Source organism: Bos grunniens, chromosome 4 (genome assembly GCF_055505025.1).
Source record: "Bos grunniens cultivar Pamir isolate PY7600 chromosome 4, Bosgru_T2T1.0, whole genome shotgun sequence".
NCBI lineage: Eukaryota > Metazoa > Chordata > Mammalia > Artiodactyla > Bovidae > Bos > Bos grunniens.
Genome location: NC_141168.1, coordinates 29,397,388 through 29,419,168, shown reverse-complemented (window position 1 = coordinate 29,419,168; position 21,781 = coordinate 29,397,388). Strand labels below are relative to the sequence as shown.

Here is a 21,781-nt window from a genome sequence, read left to right as displayed (position 1 = left end):
ATACATGGCCTTGTGTAAAATAGATAGCTAGTGGGAAGCTGCTATAGAGCCAACAGGGAGCTCAGCTTGGTGCTCTGTGATGGCCTAGAGGGGTGGCATGGAGGGGCAAGGATTGGGAGGGAGGCCCAAGGGAGCAGATCAGTTCAGTTCAGTAGTCACTCGGTCCTGTCTGACTCTTTGGAACCACATGGACTGCAGCACGCCAAGCTTCCCAGTCCATCACCAACTCTGGAGCTTGCTCAAACACATGTCCATTGAGTCGGTGATGGCCATCCAACAATCTCATCCTCTGTCATCCCTTTCTCCTCCTGCCTTCAATCTTTCCCAGCATCAGGGTCTTTTCCAATGATTTATTTCTTCACATCAGGTAGCCAAAGTATTGGAGCTTCAGCTTCAGCATGAGTCCTTCCAATGAATACTCAGGACTGATTTCTTTTAAGATTGACTGGTTTAATCTCTTGCAGCCCAAGGGACTCTCAAGAGTCTTCTTCAACTCCACAGTTCAAAAGCATCAATTCCTTGGAGCTCAGCTTTCTTTATGTTCTAACTCTGATATCCATACATGACTACTGGAAAAACCATAGCTTTGACTAGACGGACCTTTGTCAGCAAAAAATGTCTCTGCCTTCTAATATGCTTTCTATGTTGGTCATAGTTTTTTCTTCCAAGGAGCAAGTGTCTTTTAATTTAATGGCTGCAATCACCATCTGCAGTAATTTTGGAGCCCAAGAAAATAAAGTCTCACACTGTTTCCATTCTTTCCCCATCTATCTGCCATGAAGTAATGGGACCAGATGTCATGATCTTAGTTTCTTGAATGTTGAGTTTTAAGCCAGCTTTTTCACTCTTCTGTTTGACTTTCATCAAGAGGCTCCTTAGTTCCTCTTCACTTTCTGTCATAAGGGTGCTGTCATCTGCATATCTGAGGTTATTGATGTTTCACCCTGCAATCTTGATTCCAGCTTGTGCTTCCTCCATTGCAGCATTTCTCATAATGTACTCTGCACAGAAGTTAAACAACAATCCCTATCAAGCTACCAACAGTATTCTTCACAGAGCTAGAACAAATAATTTCACAATTTGTATGGAAATACAAAAAACCTCGAATAGCCAAAGCGATCTTGAGAAAGAAGAATGGAACTGGAGGAATCAACCTACCTGACTTCAGGCTCTACTACAAAGCCACAGTTATCAAGACAGTATGGTACTGGCACAAAGACAGAAATATTGATCAATGGAATAAAATAGAAAGCCCAGAGATAAATCCACGCACATATGGACACCTTATCTTCGACAAAGGAGGCAAGAATATACAATGGATTAAAGACAATCTCTTTAACAAGTGGTGCTGGGAAATCTGGTCAACCACTTGTAAAAGAATGAAACTGGACCACTTTCTAACACCATACACAAAAATAAACTCAAAATGGATTAAAGATCTAAACGTAAGACCAGAAACTATAAAACTCCTAGAGGAGAACATAGGCAAAACACTCTCCGACATACATCACAGCAGGATCCTCTATGACCCACCTCCCAGAATATTGGAAATAAAAGCAAAAATAAACAAATGGGACCTAATTAACCTTAAAAGCTTCTGCACATCAAAGGAAACTATTAGCAAGGTGAAAAGACAGCCTTCAGAATGGGAGAAAATAATAGCAAATGAAGCAACCGACAAACAACTAATCTCAAAAATATACAAGCAACTCCTACAGCTCAACTCCAGAAAAATAAACGACCCAATCAAAAAATGGGCCAAAGAACTAAATAGACATTTCTCCAAAAAAGACATACAGATGGCTAACAAACACATGAAAAGATGCTCAACATCACTCATTATCAGAGAAATGCAAATCAAAACCACTATGAGGTACCATTTCACACCAGTCAGAATGGCTGCGATCCAAAAGTCTACAAATAATAAATGCTGGAGAGGGTGTGGAGAAAAGGGAACCCTCTTACACTGTTGGTGGGAATGCAAACTAGTACAGCCACTATGGAGAACAGTGTGGAGACTCCTTAAAAAACTGGAAATAGAACTGCCTTATGATCCAGCAACCCCACTGCTGGGCATACACACTGAGGAAACCAGAAGGGAAAGAGACACGTGTACCCCAATGTTCATCGCAGCACTGTTTATAATAGCCAGGACATGGAAGCAACCTAGATGTCCATCAGCAGATGAATGGATAAGAAAGCTGTGGTACATATACACAATGGAGTATTACTCAGCCATTAAAAAGAATACATTTGAATCAGTTCTAATGAGGTGGATGAAACTGGAGCCTATTATACAGAGTGAAGTAAGCCAGAAGGAAAAACATAAATACAGTATACTAACGCACATATATGGAATTTAGAAAGATGGTAACAATAACCCGGTGTACGAGACAGCAAAAGAGACACTGATGTATAGAACAGTCTTATGGACTCTGTGGGAGAGGGAGAGGGTGGGAAGATTTGGGAGAATGGCAATGAAACATGTAAAATATCATGTAGGAAACGAGTTGCCAGTCCAGGTTCGATGCATGATGCTGGATGCTTGGGGCTAGGGCACTGGGACGGCCCAGAGGGATGGTATGGGGAGGGAGGAGGGAGGAGGGTTCGGGATGGGGAACACATGTATACCTGTGGCGGATTCATTTTGATATTTGGCAAAACTAATACAATTATGTAAAGTTTAAAAATAAAATAAAATTGGAAGAAAAAAAAAAAAAAGAAAAAGAAAGATCACTGAAAAAAAAAAAAAAAAAGAAGTTAAACAAGCAGGGTGACAATATACAGCCTTCATGTAGTCCTTTTCCTATATGGAACCAGTCTGTTGTCCCATGCCTGGTTTTAACTGTTGCTTCTTGACCTGCATACAGATTTCTCATGAGGCAGGTCAGGTGGTCTGGTATTCCCATCTCTTGAAGAATTTCCCACAGTTTGTTGTAATCCACATGGTCAAAGGCTTTAGTGAAGTCAGTAAAGCAGAAGTGGATGTTTTCCTGGAACTCTCTTAATTTTTCAATGACCCAGTAGATGTTGGCAATTTGATCTCTGGTTCTTCCACCTTTTGTAAATCCAGCTTAAACATCCGGAAGTTCTCGGTTCACATACTGTTGAAGCTAGCTTGGAGAATTTTGAGCATTACTTTGCTAGTGTGTGAGATGAGTGTAATTGTGCAATAGTCTGAGCATTCTTATGCATTGCCTTTCTTTTTGATTGGAATGAAAACTAACACTTTCCAGTCCTGTGGCCACTGCTGAGTTTTCCAACTTTGCTGTCATATTGTATGCAGCACTTTCACAGTGTCATCTTTTAGGATTTTAAATACCTCAGCTGGAATTCCAACACCTCCACTAGCTTTGTTCATAGTGATGCTTCGTAAGGCCCAATTAACTTCACATTCCAGGATGACTGGTTGTTGGTGAGTGATCATACAATCATGGTTTTCTGGGTCATGAAGATCTTTTTGTATGGTTCTTCTGTGTATTCTTGTCACCTCTTCTAATATCTTCTGCTTCTATTAGGTCCATACCATTTCTGTCCTTTATTGTACCCAACTTTGCATGAAATGTTCCCTTGGTATCTCTAACTTTCTTGAAGAGATCTCTAGTCTTTCCCACTCTATTGATTTCCTCTATTTCTTTGCACTGAGGAAGGCTTTCTTATCTCTCCTTGCTATTCTTTGGAACTCTGTATTCAGATGGGTATGTCTTCTCTTTTCTCCTTTGCCTTTAGCTTCTCTTCTTTTCTCAGCTATTTTTAAGGCTTCTTCAGGCAACCATCTTGCCTTTTTGCATTTGTTTCCTTGAGGACCATCTTGATCACCGCCTCTCGTACAATGTCACAAACCTCCATCCATAGTTCTTCAAGCACCTGTCTATCAGATCTAATCTCTTGAATCTATTTGTCACTTCCACTGTGTAATAATAAGGGTTTTGATTTAGGTCATACCTAAGTGGTCTAATGGTTTTCCCTACTTTCTTCAATTTAAGTCTGAATTTTGCAGTAAGGAGTTCATGATCTGAGCCATAGTCAGCTCCCAGTCTTTTTTGTTTTTTTTTTTGTTTTTTGTTTTTTGTTTTTGCTGACTATATACAGCTTCTCCATCTTGAGCTGCAAAGAACACCATCAATCTGATTTTTATATTGACCATCTGGTTATGTCCTTGTGTAGAGTCATCTCTTGTGTTGTTGGAAGAGGGTGTTTGTTATGACCAGTGTGTTCTCTTGACAAAACTTTGTTAGCCTTTGCCCTGCTTCATTTTCTACTCCAAGGCCAAACTTGCCTGTTACTCCAGGTATCTCTTGACTTCCTACTTTTGCATCCCAGTCCCCTATGATGAAAAGGACATCTTTTTTTGGTGTTAGTTCTAGAAGGTCTTGTAGGGCATCATAGAACCATTCAACTTCAGTTTCTTCAGCATTAGTGGTCGGGGCATAGACTTGGATTACTGTGATACTGAATGGTTTGCCTTGGAAACAAACAGAGATCATTCTGTCATTTTTGAGACTGCACCCAAATACTGCATTTCAGACTCTTTTGTTGACTATGAGGGCTACTCCATTTCTTCTAAGGGATTATTGACAACAGTAGTAGACATAATGGTCATCTAAACTAAATTTGCCCATTTCAGTCCACTTTAGTTCATTGTTTCCTAAAATGATGTTCACTCTTTCCATCTCCTGCTTGACCCCTTCCAATTTACCTTGAATCATAGACCTAATAGTCCAGGTTCCTATGCAATATTGTTCTTTACAGCATCAGACTTACTTTCATCACCAGTCACATCCACAGCTGGGCATTGTTTTTGCTTTGGTTCTCTCTCTCCATTCTTTCTGGAGTTATTTCTCCTCTCTTCTCCAGTAGTATATTGGGCACTTACTTACCTTGGGAGTTTATCTTTCAGTGTCATATGTATACATACAGCTGGTTACCTTCACTGTACAGCAGAGACTAACACACTGTAAAGAAATAGTATTCCAATAAAAAATCTGTGCTTTCAAAATTTATGTCCCCAAAGTTTAGCTGCTCTGAATAAATGTACAAAAGTTTCACAAATATCTCCTGAGGAACATATTATTTCTTCTCTCAAAACAGTGGCTCATCAAAGACAGAGGAGTTTCTTACTCTCATTTTGTTTTGTGTCTTACATAATGTAGTCAAAAGCCAACATTTCCTTAATTTGCTCTCGAAAAGGAAGCTGGCAAAAAAGCCAAGTAGATATTGTTTGCAAAGAAGTACTTTCCAACTTGGATATTTAACAACCATGACAGGCTCCAAGGAACAAAATTTTTGTTCTCAAGTTATACTGAACTTCTTCAAAAAGAGACAAACATGCAGAAATAATTTTATTTTTAATTTTCTTCTTCTTTCAAGAAGAAAGGGACACTTTGTATTCAGATCAGAGCTGCCAATCAAATCCTGCCAGACCTGTCAGGACATGCAGTACTTCTCAGGTGGTATTAACAGGCATCACCAAATTTGAATGAAATCAGGCGGAGAACTCACAAGGAGGGAGCTTTTCTTGGCTAGTGTGCAGTTTTGCTGTGATTATGAGGATGGAAGGGGACAAGTGGATCTTCCTAGTCACGTGTAAAGTGTGTCTTCTACAACCCCCAATGATAAAACTTATTGCAAAATGCAGTATCTCCATTTAGAAAGGAAAATCTACTCTATTATAGGCTACAAAATGTTCAGATTAGTTGAATACAAAAAGGCAAATTACACTTACCCAAATCAATCCCAGGTCTGCCAGTTTTTCAGATCTAAACAATACCAATCTTAGAAATTATCATTTTTTAAAATTCCAGTCCTTAAAACTGCTTACAGTTTTCAATCAGAGCTCCAAGAACAACCTACTCCCAAAAGAAAAGATTTTCTCTCTCTCCAGTCACCAGAAGTGTGAGTTTGTTGTTTATTCTCTTGAATTTTATGACCAGAAGTTTCTGATTTTCTTCTTAACCTTTCGCTGGCTCTGCATCACGTTTTTCCAATCTCCTTGATTCCTAAAGTAACTTGATATTTTTTTTGATTGGTATTGACTTTCCCCCACCTAGTTGCTTTTTTCTTATCTCATTACTTTTCAATTAGTACTTTGCCATATGCTCACTTTTTATACCATGTCTTAATATTTTCTGGCCTTCAGTCATTTTGTGTCTGATTTCAGTTCACCTGCACGCTCTCACTGGGACACAGTATAGAATTTTTTGTTGCTGTTTACTCGCTAAGTCTTGTCCAACTCTTTTGCAACCCCATGGACTGTAGCCCACCAGGCTCCTCTGCCCATGGAATTTCCCAGGTAAGAATACTGGAGTGTGTAGCCTTTTCCTTTTCTAGGGGGTCTTCCCAACCCAAGGATCAAACCAAGTCTCCTGCATTGGCAGGCAGATTCTCACTGAGCCATCAGGGAAGCACATGGTATAGAGTAGTGTTGGACAAAAGATATCCTTGCGTCACTAAGCATGGAATGGGATATGGGTCTTAGACATCTGTCAGGTGGGATATTTCATTATTATAACCTCAGGGCTCAAAGCATTAAGCTACTACAGCTGCAATAGCCAATTTCATTGTATGAATATAAAATAAACTGTAAATTATAAATTCAAAGTATCTCCTATATGAAAGCAATCCACCCACTGACAAGGACTAGAAATCTCTAAAGAAGTTTTTGTAAGTGGTAACAATGAATAATTTAGTTTAGATTCCTATTCCTATCACCCATATATTGGGAAGTTGAAGAGCTCTTGAAAAATACCTTTATTTATGCTAAATTATAAAGCTATTAAAAAAACTTCAGGCTTGTTCTCTGATATTCTCTGCAATAACTCCCACCCATAAGAGTTACCATGACAACACTTCTTCTGGCTACCCCATCCTAGGAAGATTAGGATATGAAAGAGCAAAAACACAATCCAGAACTCTGTCCAGTTAATTCTTATATTCATTTATAAATATCTTAATAAAATCTTGCCTTAAGAACATTTATTTGGAACGTTGGCAGCATAAGTTATAGCCAGATTCTTGTCTACCACTTATTTTCTAAATCTAATAATCTACATAATTAACAGACAATTTCTCTCTTCACAATATTTCATGAGGTTATTTTCAAAATCACATTGATATTGATGATCTAGGTTGTGAAGTGGACTCATGAATTTTCTGGCCATCCCTTCAAGAGTCTTCTGTAGGAAAAGTATAGTTGTGTAAGAAAGAATAGTCAATAAAGACTATATAATTACACAAAATGGAATTGTCACCAACAGATGAGATATTTAATAAATCCCAGAGAATCTGAAAATGAAGACTTATAGGTTGATAAAAATAAATGAACATTGCTAATTGGCTATACCTCAACACAAAAGAAAAAGTTTGAAAAAGCAAATAGAGAGTTCATAGCCTAAAATATATTGCTGCTGCTGCTAAGTCACGTGAGTTGTGTCCAACTCTGTGCGACTCCACAGACGGCAGCCCACCAGGCACCCCCATCCCTGGGATTCTCAAGGCAAGAACACTGGAGTGGGTTGCCATTTCCTTCTCCAATGCATAAAAGTGAAAAGTGAAAAGTGAAAATGAAGTCACTTAGTTGTGTCTGACTCTTAGCAACCCCATGGACTGCAGCCTACCAGGCTCCTCCATCCATGAGATTTTCCAAGCAAGAGTACTGGAGTGGGGTGCCATTGCCTTCTCCAAAAATATATTGCTACGGGGCTTCAGAGAAAACCAGTTTGCCCAAAGGGAACCCCATGGAGACATAACACCCAGAGACAGCAAGTAATTTGAATTTTATGAGCTTTAAATGATGTTAAAATATTGTGCTAAAATAGTAGATGTGCAGGATCATTGATGGATGGGATATTCATCCTCCTCAATTGGCATTTACTGCCAGACAAGAAACCAGAAGTATTTTCTTAAAGAAACTGTACAAAAATCAGCCTGAATACTAGTACTAGAATACTAAGACTTTTTTAGTGTGCATGCTGACCTTCCTCTAGGAGGAAAAATCCTCTTCACCAACCAACCAATACATCTCACCCTCCTCCCACCTGCACAGAGCTTCTGGTCTGACTTCTCCTTCAGATCAAAGATTCAAGGGGGAAACATATCCATAAACTTTCACAGAAACAGAGGAAACCCATTCCAACTATCCAGGAATTTGTAAAACCAAGAGTCACCAAACAGAAAAGGGAAAGAGAGATCAGAAGATTAACTGAAAACTCTCTGATCCTGGAGGAAACTGAGGTGTTACACAGAATGAAAAGAAACTTTAAAAAATTGTAAATAACAGTCACAGCATTGTGAATCAATGATACTGCAATACAAAATAAAAAGCAAAAAAAATTAAAACAATGTTAAAATTTTAAAAATAAATAAAGGAAAGTATACCCATATATATAAATAAAATGCTCTTAAAAGAAGAAAAGCTATGACCAATCTAAACAGCATATTAAAAAGCAGAGATATTGCTTTGCCAACAAAGGTCCATATAGTCAAAGCTAGGATTTTTCTGGTAGTCATGTGTGGATGTGAGAGTTGGACCATAAGGAAGGCTGAATGCCAAAGAATTGATGCTTTGAACTGTGGTATTGGAGAAGACTCTTGAGAATCCCTTGAACTGCAAGAGATCCAACCAGTCAATCCTAAAGGAAATCAACCCTGATATTCATTGGAAGGGACTGATGCTGAAGCTGAAGCTCCAATAATTTGGTCACCTGATGCAAAGAGTCAACTCATTGGAAAAGACCCTGATGCTGGGAAAGATTGAAGGCAGGAGGAGAAGGCGACACTGGATGGTATCACTGACTCAACAGACATGAGTCCGTTGAGCAAGGACTTGAGCAGTTTGAGCAAGGTCCAGGAGGTTGTGAAGGACAGAGAAGACTGGGGTGCTGCAGTCCATGGGGTTGCAAAGAGTCAGACATGATTAAGAAACTAAACAACAAAAAAAGTGAACAAAAATGCTACTCTTAAAGGTTAATAATGTAATTGCTGAAATAAAACATTGGAAAGACTAGAAGATAAATTTGGGACCACATAGAATGTACAAAGCAAAAGGACACATTGCAACAGATAAAGAATCATCCTACAGGGTATGATATTTGACTAAGAAAATAATAAAAAGAAAAATCAGAGAAGATTGAGGGGTCAATTCAGTTCAGTCACTCAATCATGTCCGACTCATTGCAACCCCATGAATCGCAGCACGCCAGGCCTCCCTGTCCATCACCAACTCCTGGAGTTCACTCAAACTCATGTCCATTGAGTCGGTGATGCCATCCAGCCATCTCATTCTCTGTCATCCCCTTCTCCTCTTGCCCCCAATCCCTCCCAGCACCAGAGTCTTTTCCAATGAGTCAACGCTTCACATGAGATGGCCAAAGTACTGGAGTTTCAGCTTTAGCATCATTCCTTCCAAAGAACACCCAGGACTGATCTCCTTTAGAATGGACTGGTTGTATCTCCTTGTAGTCCAAGGGACTCTCAAGAGTCTTCTCCAACACCACAGTTCAAAAGCATCAATTCTTTGGCACTCAGCTTTCTTCACAGTCCAACTCTCACATCCATACATGACTATTGGAAAAACAATAGTTATTGACTAGACGGACCTTTGTTGGCAAAGTAATGTCTCTGTTTTTGAATATGCTATCTAGGTTGGTCATAACTTTCCTTCAAAGGAGTAAGCATCTTTTAATTTCATGGCTGCAGTCACCATCTGCAGTGATTTTGGAGCCCCCAAAAATAAAGTCTGACACTGTTTCCACTGTTTCCCCATCTATTTCCCATGAAGCGATGGGACCTGATGCCATGATCTTCGTTTTCTGAATGTTGAGCTTAAGCCAACCTTTTCACTCTCCTCTTTTACTTTCAACAAGAGGCTTTTTAGTTCCTCTTCACTTTCTGCCATAAGTGTGGTGTCATCTGCATATCTGAGGTTATTGATATTTCTCCTGGCAATCTTGATTCCAGCTTGTGTTTCTTCCAGCCCAGTATTTCTCATGATGTACTCTGCATAGAAGTTAAATAAGCAGGGTGACAATATACAGCCTGAGGGTAGTATAATATATAATAAACCATACAAAGAAATGTTCCAGGGCTTTGGATATGAGTCTTTACATTGAAAAAAGCCTAGAGTCCCCTGTACAAGAAATGACAGATGTCAAATCATTCTTGATTTTTTTCAGAGGTATTCCTGATTAGCATTACTGGATATTAGAAACAACCAAAAAATTCCTTCAAAATTCTAAACAAAAATAATTTTATATCAATGCTTCAAAATTCAACAAATCCATGAACTAAGTACCAGTCAAAATAAATTTTTGAGACATTTACTGAGATAGTTTTATTCCCTTGCACCCTGTGTGTGCTGAACTGCTTCAAGAAAGTTTGTCTTTACAACCCTGTGGACTGTAGCCTGCCAGGCTCCTTTGTCACTACCATGGGGATTCAGTTGAAGACGTATTTCCAAAACGTAGGAAGTAAATTAAGAGGAAAATATGGAATTCATAAAATGAGATTCCATCCAAGAAGGGAAATCAGGGGAAGACATTTATGCAAGGAACTTAGAAAGCAACTAGTAGAGTGGGATTAGGAGACAGAAAGGTACAGAAGGAAAATTTCCAAGAGGGTTAAAGGAAGACCCATGATGATAATGGAGAGAGAGACAGAGACAGAGAGAGAGAACAGTGACAAGCCCTGCAAGGGAAAATAAACAGAATGGCTACCGGAACAGTCAGGACAAATAGCTTTTTAAAAATCTGAGTATAAAGCAAATAAAAATGCTTTTGAATGTTAAGCAACAGATTGAGTATAAGAAAAGAGACTCCATCTGACCTTGAAGCCAGCAATATTCTCCTCTGAAAGGGCCAGGTTTATGGAAACAGATCTTTCAGAATAGGAAACAGGAATTTCAGCCCAGACTTAAATAATGTTTACATACTCAAAATAAGGTAAATGTTTAATTGTTTTCTACTTTTAGAGTCAGTCTAGGGACAGAGACAGGGAAGCCAGTCATGGTTGCCCTTCTGGGACAGAGGGTCAATGTTAAAAACTTAATAATTAAATAGTGAAAGTGTGGCTCCAAAAAAATAGGTTATATCCATGAAAAGACAGAACATAACAAAGTGTATATATTTTAACATGTTTTTCTTATAAAACAGAGAGTAGAAATACAGGTCGTAAGAGATACGTCAAAAGGTTAGAGACAGAAATAGAGGCTTAAGTATTCTTTCCTGTGGTCACAGAATTTACCAGAAGAAAAACCAGAGTTTCAAAATAATACCACAAAAAAACAAACACTGGGAGGAGAAGAGAGAGGGGAGGGTAGCAAAAGTGAACTAAGTCTTTGACTTTCTTATGATAATGTCAGTAAATAACTTGATACATGAAGAATTCAAGCTAAAAAATAATAAAGTTACACAAAAAACTTACAGACAATTAAAAGACATTGCCTTTCTACACTGGATCCAGGTTCTGGAGAATATCAGAACTTCTTGCTTTCCATTTCAAGCCATTTTCTAAAATAAAGACTTCAAAACAAATTTAAAAATGAGTCTTGTAACCAATTTAAATGAAGCCAGTATCATCATCAATTAACCTGGGAACTAAATTCATATTTCTAGGTTCAGTCAATGATGCTGTTCAATTTCCTAACACTGAATTGTAATGGCTGGCTTAGTAAATGAATATATCAAAAAATTACCCTTTTTACAGTCAGATGGGAAAGATGGGCCCAGTAAAAGACAGAAACTATATGGCCCTAACAGAAGCAGAAGATATTAAGAAGAGGTGGCAAGAATACACAGAAGAAATCTACAAAAAAGATCTTCATGACCCAGATAACCACAATGGTATGATCAGTCACTTAGAGCCAGTCATCGTGGAATGCAAAGTCAAGTGGGCCTTAGGAAGCATCACTATGAACAAAGCTAGCGGAGGTGATGGAATTCCAGTTGAGCTATTTCAAATCCTAAAAGATGATAATGTTAAATTAAAGACCTGCACTCAATATGCCAGCAAATTTGGAAAATTCAGCAGTGGTCACAGGACTGGAAAAGATCAGTTTTCATTCCAACCAAAAAGAAAGGCAATGCCAAAAATTGCTCAAACTACTGCATGATTGCACTCATCTCACATGCTAGAAAAGTAATGCTCAAAATTCTCTGAGCCAGGCTTCAGCAGTGCATGAACCAAGAACTTCCAGATGCTCAACCTGGATTTTAAAAAAGCAGAGGAACCAGAGATCAAAGTGCCAACATCTGTTGGATCATCGAAAAAATCAAGAGAGTTCCAGAAAAACATCTACTGCTTTATTGACTACATGAAAGCCTTTGACTCTGTGGATCACAACAAACTGCAGAAAATTCTTCAAGAGATGGGAATCCCAGAACACCTTACCTGCCTCCTGAGAAACCTGTATGCAGGTCAAGAAGCAACAGTTAGAACCAGACATGGAACAACAGACTGATTCAAAATTGGGAAAGAAATACATGAAGGCTATATATTGTCACCCTGTTTATTTAACTTATATGAAGAGTACATCATGTGAAAAGCCAAGCTGGATGAAGCACAAGCTGGAATCAAGATTTCCAGGAGAAATGACAATAACTTCAGATATATAAACGATACCACCCTGATGGTAGAAAGTGAAGAGGAACTAAAGAGACTCTTGATGAAAGTGAAAGAGGACAGTAAAAAAGCTGGCTTAAAGCTCAACATTTGGAATTCCCAGGTGGTGCAGTGGATAAGAACCCGCCTGCCAATGCGGAGGACATAGGTTCGATCTCTGGTCTAGAAAGATTCCACATGCTGCAGAGCGACTGATCCCGTATGCCACAACTACTGAAATCTGTGTGCTCTAGGGCCCGCAACAAAGAGTAGCCCCCATGCTCTGAAACTACAGAAAGCCCTCAAGCACCAGTGAAGACCCAGCACAGCCATAAGTAAATGAAATTTTTAAAAACATACTCAACATTCAAAAAGCAAAGATCATGGCATTTGGTCCCATCACTTCATGGCAAATAGATGGAGAAACAATGGAAATAGTGAGAGACTATTTTCTTGGGCTCCAAAATCACAAAATCTTGGGCTCCAAATCTGTGATTCCAAAATCACAGATCATGACTGCAGCCATGATATTAAAGGACACTTACTCCTTGGAAGAGAAGCTATCACCAACCTGGACAGCATATTAAAAAGCAGAGACATACATCACTGACAAAGGTCTATATAGTCAACGCTATGGTTTGTCCAGTGGTCATGTATGGATGTGAGAGTTGGACCATAAAGAAAGCTAAGCACTGAAGAATAGATGCTTTTGAACTGTGGTGTTGGAGAAGACTCTTGAGAGTCCCTTGGACTGCAAAAGATCAAACCAGTCAATCCTAAAGGCAATCAGTCCTGAATTATCACTGGAAGGACTGATGCTGAAGCTGAAGCTCTAATACTTGGCTACCTGATGTGAAGAACTGACTTATTGGAAAAAACCCTAATGCTGGGAAAGATTGAAGGCAGATGGAGAAGGGGATGACAATAGACGAGATGGTTGGATAGCATCACCTACTTGATGGACATGAGTTTGAGCAAGCTCCGGGAGTTGGTGATGGACAGGGAAGACTGGTATGCCACAGGCTGTGGAGTCACAAAGAGTTGGACATGACTGACTGACTGGACTGAACTGAACTGTCAGAATATTAAACTCTTTATCACTGTGGCACATAAGCAAATTCACAGATTTCAGCTGGGATATAAGAGCTATTTAACAGATAACAATAAAGAGCTTATCATGACTGAGTGAAGGCTTAGGCAACAGTGAAGTTAAGTCTGAGCACAGACTAAGAGGAAATAAAAAAAAAAAAAAAAAGATGTAATGAACTTGGAAAGCCACATACTCAGTGGCTCAGCAGTAAAGAATCTGCCTGCAATCAGGATACTTAGGAAATTTGAGTTTAATCCCTGGGTTGGGACGATCCCCTGGAGAAGGAAATGGCAACCCACTCCAGTATTCTTGCCTGGAGAATCCCATGGACAGAGGAACCTGGGAGTTACAGTCTATAGGGTTGCGGAGTCGGATAAAACTGAGCAAATGAACACACACTCATCATGAACACATTCTGATGCTGGATGCCTTTTCTTAGGAGCTAAGGATTTTCCCATCCATCCTCTGGTCAGTGACAAACCTATGTATTTAGGACTGCTCTTTCTTTAAAATCTTCTGATGTGTTTTCCAACTGTGTCATCAATTTTTTTCTACAGTTTACATCTTTAAGGGCTTCAGGATCTTAAGTCTTTCAAGGCAATTTAACATTTCATTTATTTCTCTATCTCCTTCCTTCCTTTTTTAAAATTTCTTTTTTAATTGGAGGAAAATTGCTTTACTATGTTGTGTTGGTTTCAGCACAAATGAGTCATAACTTTACATATATCCCCTCCCTCTATAGCCTCCCTCCTGGTGCCTAAACCCACCCCACAAGGACATCACAGAGCTCCAGGCCTATATATATAAATGCTATTTTCTCCATTCACCCCACTCCCTCTTCCCCCACTGTGTCCACAAATCCATTCTCTACATCTAAGTACTCCCTCCCTACAAACAGGGACATCAATACCATTTTTATAGATTCTATATATATGCATTAATATACAATATTTGTTTTTCACTTTCTGACTTACTTCTCTCTGTATAAAAGATTCTCAGTTTATCTACTTCACTAGAACTGGCTCAAATTCATTATTTTTTGTGGCTTAGTAGTATCCCCTTGTTTGGACGTATCTCATCTTTATCCATTCATCTGTATATAGACATCTAGGTTGCTTCCTTGTCTTGGCAATTTTAAGACTGAACACTAGGGTGCATGTGTCTTTTAGAACTGTGACTTTCTCAAGGTATACGCCCAGCAGTGGGATTGCTGGGTCATATGGTAGGTTTATTCCTAGTTTTTAAAGGATCTTCATATTATTCTCCATAATATCTGTATCAGTTTACATTCCCACCCACAGTGTGTGAGGGTTCCCTTTCTTCCACACTCTCCAGCATTTACTGTTTGTAGATTTTTTTTATGATGGCCATTCTGAATGATATGAGATGATACTGAAGTTTTTGTAGTTTTGATTTGCATTTCTCCAGTAATTAGTAATGTCCAGCATCTTTTCATGTGTTTTTTCATATGTTTATTGACCATCTGTATGTCTTCTTTGGAGAAATGTCTGTTTAAATTTTCTGCCCATTTTTTGATTGTGCAGTTTGAATTTTGAGTTTTATGAGCTGGTTATATATTTTGTAGATTAATCCTTTTTCATTTATTTTCAATTACTTTCTACCATTCTGAGGGCTGTCTTTTAATCTTCGTTGTGGTTTCCTTTGCTGTGCAAAAGCTTTTAAGTTTAATTAGGTCCCATTTGTTTATTTTTATTTTCATTTCCATTAGTCTAGGAGGTGGGTCATAGAAAACCCTATAGATGCTGCTAAAAAATTACCACAGCTAATCAGTGAAGATAATAAAGTTCCAACATACAAAATTAATACACAGAAATCCCTTGCATTTCTATACACTAACAATCAAAAAGCATAAAAATAAATTAAAGAAACAATCACATTCACCATTGCAACAAAAAGAATAAAATACCCAAGAATAAACCTACCTAAAGATACAAAAGACCAGTATGCAGAAAACTATGACACTGATGATAGAAATCAAAGATGACACAAACAGATAGAAAGATATACCATGTTCTTGGATGGGAAGAATCAATGCTGTGAAAATGACTATACTACCCAAAGCAATCTACAGATTCAATACAATCCCTATAGAACTACCAATGATATTTTTCATAGAACTAGAACAAAAAAAAATTTCACACTATTTATGGAAACACAAAAGATCCCGAATAGCCAAAGCAGCCTTCCTTCCTTTTTAATTAGACACTTTCAAACTGCAGTGCGCTATTCTTCTGTTGTTTTTTTTTTAAGGATTGTCTTTCATTTTTTGGACTGTTTTGGTGACTGGCCCAGAGACTACTTCTGTTGTCTGATACTATGGATTGACCTGGCTCTTGAGGTGTGAAATCTGTACTTCCTGTGCAGAGGCTCCCTGATGAATGCTGCTGCTACTGCTAAGTCACTTCAGTCGTGTCCGACTCTGTGTGACCCCATAGACGGCAGCCCACTAGGCTCCCCCGTCCCTGGGATTCTCAAGGCAAGAACACTGGAGCAGGTTGCCATTTCCTTCTCCAATGCATGAAAGTGAAAAGTCAAAGTGAAGTCATTCAGTCATTTCCAACTCTTTGCGACCCCATGGACTGCAGCCTACCAGGCTCCTCCATCCATGGGATTTTCCAGGCAAGAGTACTGGAGTGGGGTGCCATTGCCTTCTCCATACTGACTCCTAATAGTAGACCAGGATAGCATACCATGACTCATAATCCACTGAATTCCAGGCTCTGCCTCAGAACCAGCTCACCGGCTATCCTCTTAAATTTTCTGGTGGCCCCTTTCCACTGGTTACTCCAAAAAACATTTGGTATGACATTTTACATTGGAATACTACAACCACAGAAAACTCAGCTGCCTCATGGCAAATATCCAAATAAAATTTTGAAGAGATTAAATATTCATTGAAGTTTCTCAGTAATTCCAAATGATGAATCTTTAAGTAATCCATCTAACCTAGTACAATTTCTTAAAATATTTGGTATCTCTCTTGAGCAAGCTTTCTTCCACGTATGATCTCTTGATCTCAAGCAATCATTTCTCTTTCTTGCAGCAGTTTGAAAGACTCTTCTTTCTTCCTTTTCAAAATCTCCCACCAAACCAGCCCAGACCCCTTTCTCTATACTCATTCTGATCCGCTAGATGTATTTCTTTCTTTCTCTGATCTTTTCAGTGTAAATCAATCAAGCTTATTTCAATGACTCCAGACTCTCCCATAACTCATAGACTTGATTATAGACAGCAAAGATGGTTCTCCTTAAAGAGAAAACCAGACATATTGTTCCTGTTACATACAAACAGCACTATCATCATAAAGGGCTGCTTTGAAGCTAAATGAAATTATGTATTTACATATATTTCTGACATGGGAAGGATTTTGGGGTTAATGAAATGAAAGTAGGGACAAGGGGAACAGGACACAGGTTGGCCAGAATCCCACATCCCTCTAGATATAGCCTCTCAATCCTGCTCCCACATAGCATCCTGTGGGAATAAGAGAAGGGAGAAGGGTAAGTGATGGTAGAGAAGAGATGGGTGGTTAGTATGAGGAATGAGCCACTGGTGTGGGGAGAAATGCAGCTTGGCTTAAGTGTATGTGCCGCTCCATGAGTCAAGCAGTATGTGTGCCAGGTGGTGAGGAGGACAGAGGCAGACACAGAACTCCAGAACAGCTGCTCCTCTCCCTTTCTCCACTCAAGGTTCAGAGAATCTGGCCAGTCTGGGGGTAACCACTGGGGAGCAGCAGCAGATGGCTGTTATGCTCTAGAGGTGCACTCTTGAATGGTGAGGACTCTAGCTACCAAGAGCAGCTAGCTTTTATATGCCAACAAATAAAATCTACTAAAAAGCTGCAAAAAAGACTCTTTCGTGGAAAATAACCATTTTAAATTTGGGACTTTAGTTATCTAATTTTACTAGTATTTTATTGTAAATATCTGCTATAGGGCTTCCCTGGTGGCTCAGACAGAGTAGAATCTGCCTGCCTGCAATGCAGGGACATAGGTTCTTTCCCAGTGTTGGGAAGATGCCCTAAAGAAGGGAATGGCTACCCACTTCAGTATTCTTGCCTGGGGAATTCCATGGACAGAGGCACCTGGCAGGCTACAGTCCATGGGATCACAGAGTTGGACAGGACTGAGCAACTAACACACACACACACACACACACACACACACACAGGATAATTATTAAAATTAAAAACAACAACAATAAAAGAAAATGCACATTGCCTCTTCCAATCTGACTTTGCCAAGGGAGAAATTGTCAAGAGACAAACCTGTGAAAGAATTTTGCAGATTCAACCCACATTTACTGAGAGTTTTCTCTGTACAGCAATTATAATATCAGAATTTTTCATAGGCAGTCTAATGTGAAGTAAGTATGAAACATTATTTAAGAAAGGTAATTTCACTTCACACACATATATACACAAAGGAAATATTCAAGAATCAGAGGAAACTAAATACCAGAAGTTCAGTTCTGTGGAAATGTATGCAAATCCAATTCTGACTAATTTTATACTTACCTTAATATACGTCAAAACTTCTCCCAAATAAGGAAATGACAAAGTTAATTTTTTTTTTTTGGTTTTGTTTTTAAACATGATTTTGTATGACTGCTATTCTCTATACAAAACTATTATGGTTCTCACAAATAATAGCTAACAATTACACAGCACTTTGAAACTTAAAAAGTATTTTCACATACAAAATTCTTTTAATCTTTAAGAAGATTTTGTAAACTAGGAGCCAGTATGTAACAAGATGCTTCAATTTCTAGTTGAGAAAGGATTTCAGAGCTATAAGTGTCAGCCTCCCTTCTGGAGTAGTGACATTTTAATAAGTGAATGGCAGGCAGAGGGTTATAACAAGGCTTACCTCAGGTACTAGTAGAAGGTGTCGCCACTGGCCAACCAGTTTGTATGAAAAGGGCAAAAAAGTTTGCATTCTAGGAAAAGAAATTTTCTTGTCTATCTTCTGGGGCACACCAGTGTGGCAGTTCAGTTCAGTTCAGTCACTCAGTCGTGTCTGACTCTTTGCGACCCTGTAAACCACAGCACGCCAGGCCTCCCTGTTCATCACCAACTCCCAGAGTTCACTCAAACTCATGTCCACTGAGTCGGTGATGCCATCCAGCCATCTCATCCTCTGTCATCCTCTTCTCCTGCCCTCAATCTTTCCCAGCATCAGGGTCTCTTCAAATGAGTCAGCTCTTCGCATCAAGTGGCCAAAGTATTGTAGTTTCAGCTTCAACATGAGTCCTGCTAATGAATATTCAGGGCTGATTTCCCTTAGGATGGACTGGTTGGATCTCCTTGCAGTCCAAGGGACTCTCAAGAGTCTTCTCCAACCCCACTGTTCAAAAGCATCAATTCTTCTGTGCTCAGTTTTCTTTATATTCCAACTCTCACATCCATACATGACCACTGGAAAAACCACAGCCTTGACTAGATGGACCTTTGTTGGCAAAGTAATGTCTCTGCTTTTTAATATGCTGTCTAGGTTGGTCATAACTTTCCTTCCAAGGAGTAAGCATCTTTTAATTCATGGCTGCAGTCACCATCTGCAGTGATTTTGGAGCCCCTCAAAATAAAGTCTGTCAGTGTTTCCACTGTTTCCCCATCTATTTGCCATGAAGTGATGGGACCAGATGCCATGATATTAGTTTTCCGAATGTTGAGTTTTAAGCTAACTTTTTCACTCTCCTCTTTAACTTTCATCAAGAAGCTCTTTAGTTCTTCGCTTTCTGCCATAAAGATGGTGCAATCTGCATATCTGATGCAATTGGTATTTCTCTCAACAATTTTGATTCCAGCTTGTGCTTTAAAGCTTGTGCTTTATCCAGCCTGCCATTTCGGATGATGTACTCTGCATATAAGTTAAATAACCAGGGTGACAATATACAGCATTGATGTACTCCTTTCCCGATTTGGAACCAGTCTGTTGTTCCATGTCTGGTTCTAACTGTTGTTTCTTGACCTGCATACAGATTTCTCAGAAGGCAGGTAAGGTGGTCTGGTATTCCCATTTCTTTCAGAATTTTCCACAGTTTATTGTGATCCACATAGTCAAATAAATCCAGTTTATTGGCATAGTCAATAAAGCAGAAATAGATGTTTTTCTGGAACTCTCTTGCTCTTTTGATGATCCAGCAGATGTTTGCAATTTGACCTCTGGTTCCTCTGCCTTTTCTAAAACCAGCTTGAACATCTGGAAGTGCACAGTTCACATATTGCTGAAGCCTGGCTTGGAGAATTTTACTTCAGTTCACTTCAGTTCAGTCGCTCAGTCGTGTCTGATTCTTTGTGACCCCATGAATTACAGCACGCCAGGCCTCCCTGTCCATCACCAACTCCCAGAGTTCACTCAAACTCATGTCCATTGAGTCGGGGATGCCATCCAGCCATCTCATCCTCTGTCGTCCCCTTCTCCTCCTGCCCCCAATCTCTCCCAGCATCAGAGTCTTTTCCAATGAGTCAACTCTTTGCATGAGGTGGCCAAAGTACTGGAGTTTCAGCTTTAGCATCATTCATTCCAAAGAACACCCAGGACTGATCTCCTTTAGAATGAACTGGTTGTATCTCTTTGCAGTCCATGGGACTCTCAAGAGTCTTCTCCAACACCACAGTTCAAAAGCATCACTTCTTTGTTGCTTAGCTTTCTTCATAGTCCAACTATCACATCCATACATGACTACTGGAAAAACCATAGCCTTGACTAGACGGACTTTTGTTGGCAAAGTAATGTCTCTGCTTTTTAATATGCTATCTAGGTTGGTCATAACTTTCCTTCCAAGGAGTAAGCGTCTTTTAATTTCATGGTTGCAATCACCATCTGCAGAATTTTACTTAGTGATCTGTTGGCAAATGGGTACTAAATAAATTTTGAATTGTTATCTCTATACCAAAATGCCCTAAATTCCTTAAAATGAGATCAGTTAAATCTAAGAAGATACTACAGAATAGACTGATGTGTTTCATAAAAAGTAAACTTGCTTGTCCCATTGGAAGAATTAAGTTTTGAGCATCTTTTCATGTGTTTGTTAGCCACTCATTATCAGAGAAATGCAAATCAAAACCACTATGAGGTACCATTTCACGCCAGTCAGAATGGCTGCGATCCAAAAGTCTACAAGCAATAAATGCTGGAGAGGGTGTGGAGAAAAGGGAACTCTCTTACACTGTTGGTGGGAATGCAAACTAGTACAGCCACTATGGAGAACAGTGTGGAGATTCCTTAAAAAACTGGAAATAGAACTGCCTTATGATCCAGCAATCCCACTGCTGGGCACACACACTGAGGAAACCAGAAGGGAAAGAGACACATGTACCTCAATGTTCATCGCAGCACTGTTTATAATAGCCAGGACATGGAAGCAACCTAGATGCCCATCAGCAGATGAATGGATAAGAAAGCTGTGGTACATATACACAATGGAGTATTACTCAGCCATTAAAAAGAATACATTTGAATCAGTTCTAATGAGATGGATGAAACTGAAAGCTATTATACAGAGTGAAGTAAGCCAGACAGAAAAACACAAATACAGTATACTAATGCATATATATGGAATTTAGAAAGATGTTAACAATAACCCTGTGTATGAGACAGCAAAAGAGACACTGATGTATAGATCAGTCTTATGGACTCTGTGGGAGAGGGAGAGGGTGGGGAGATTTGGGAGAATGGCATTGAAACATGTATAATATCATGTATGAAACAAGTCGCCAGTCCAGGTTCGATGCACGATACTGGATGCTTGGGGCTGGTGCATTGGGACGACCCAGAGGGATGGTATGGGGAGGGAGGAGGGAGGAGGGTTCAGGATGGGGAACACAGGTATACCTGTGGTGGATTCATTTTGATATATGGCAAAACTGATACAATACTGTAAAGTTTAAAAATAAAATAAAATTTAAAAAAAAAAGAATGAAGTTTTATTTAGGATAATTTTTTTTTTTTGTAATTAATCTGTAAGTTGGTGGCTCAGATACTAAAGAATCCAACTGCAATGCAAGAGACCTGGTTTCAATCCCTGGGTTGGGAAGATCCCTTGAGTAGGGCATGGCAACCCACTCCAGTTTTC

The 21,781-nt window shown here is 39.3% G+C and overlaps 1 protein-coding gene and 1 long non-coding RNA gene across 15 annotated transcripts in view; both read right to left on the bottom strand.

Annotated features, from left to right (window-relative positions):
* Window positions 1-21,781, bottom strand: part of GRM8 (glutamate metabotropic receptor 8) — an 868,572-nt gene that overhangs the window by 157,021 nt on the left and 689,770 nt on the right. The window lies entirely within an intron of this gene.
* Window positions 2,073-6,394, bottom strand: LOC147373871 (uncharacterized). Its single transcript, XR_015162200.1, has 2 exons — window positions 5,726-6,394; window positions 2,073-4,955 (listed from the first exon to the last, which is right to left on the bottom strand). It is a non-coding gene; the product is annotated as an uncharacterized LOC147373871 (long non-coding RNA).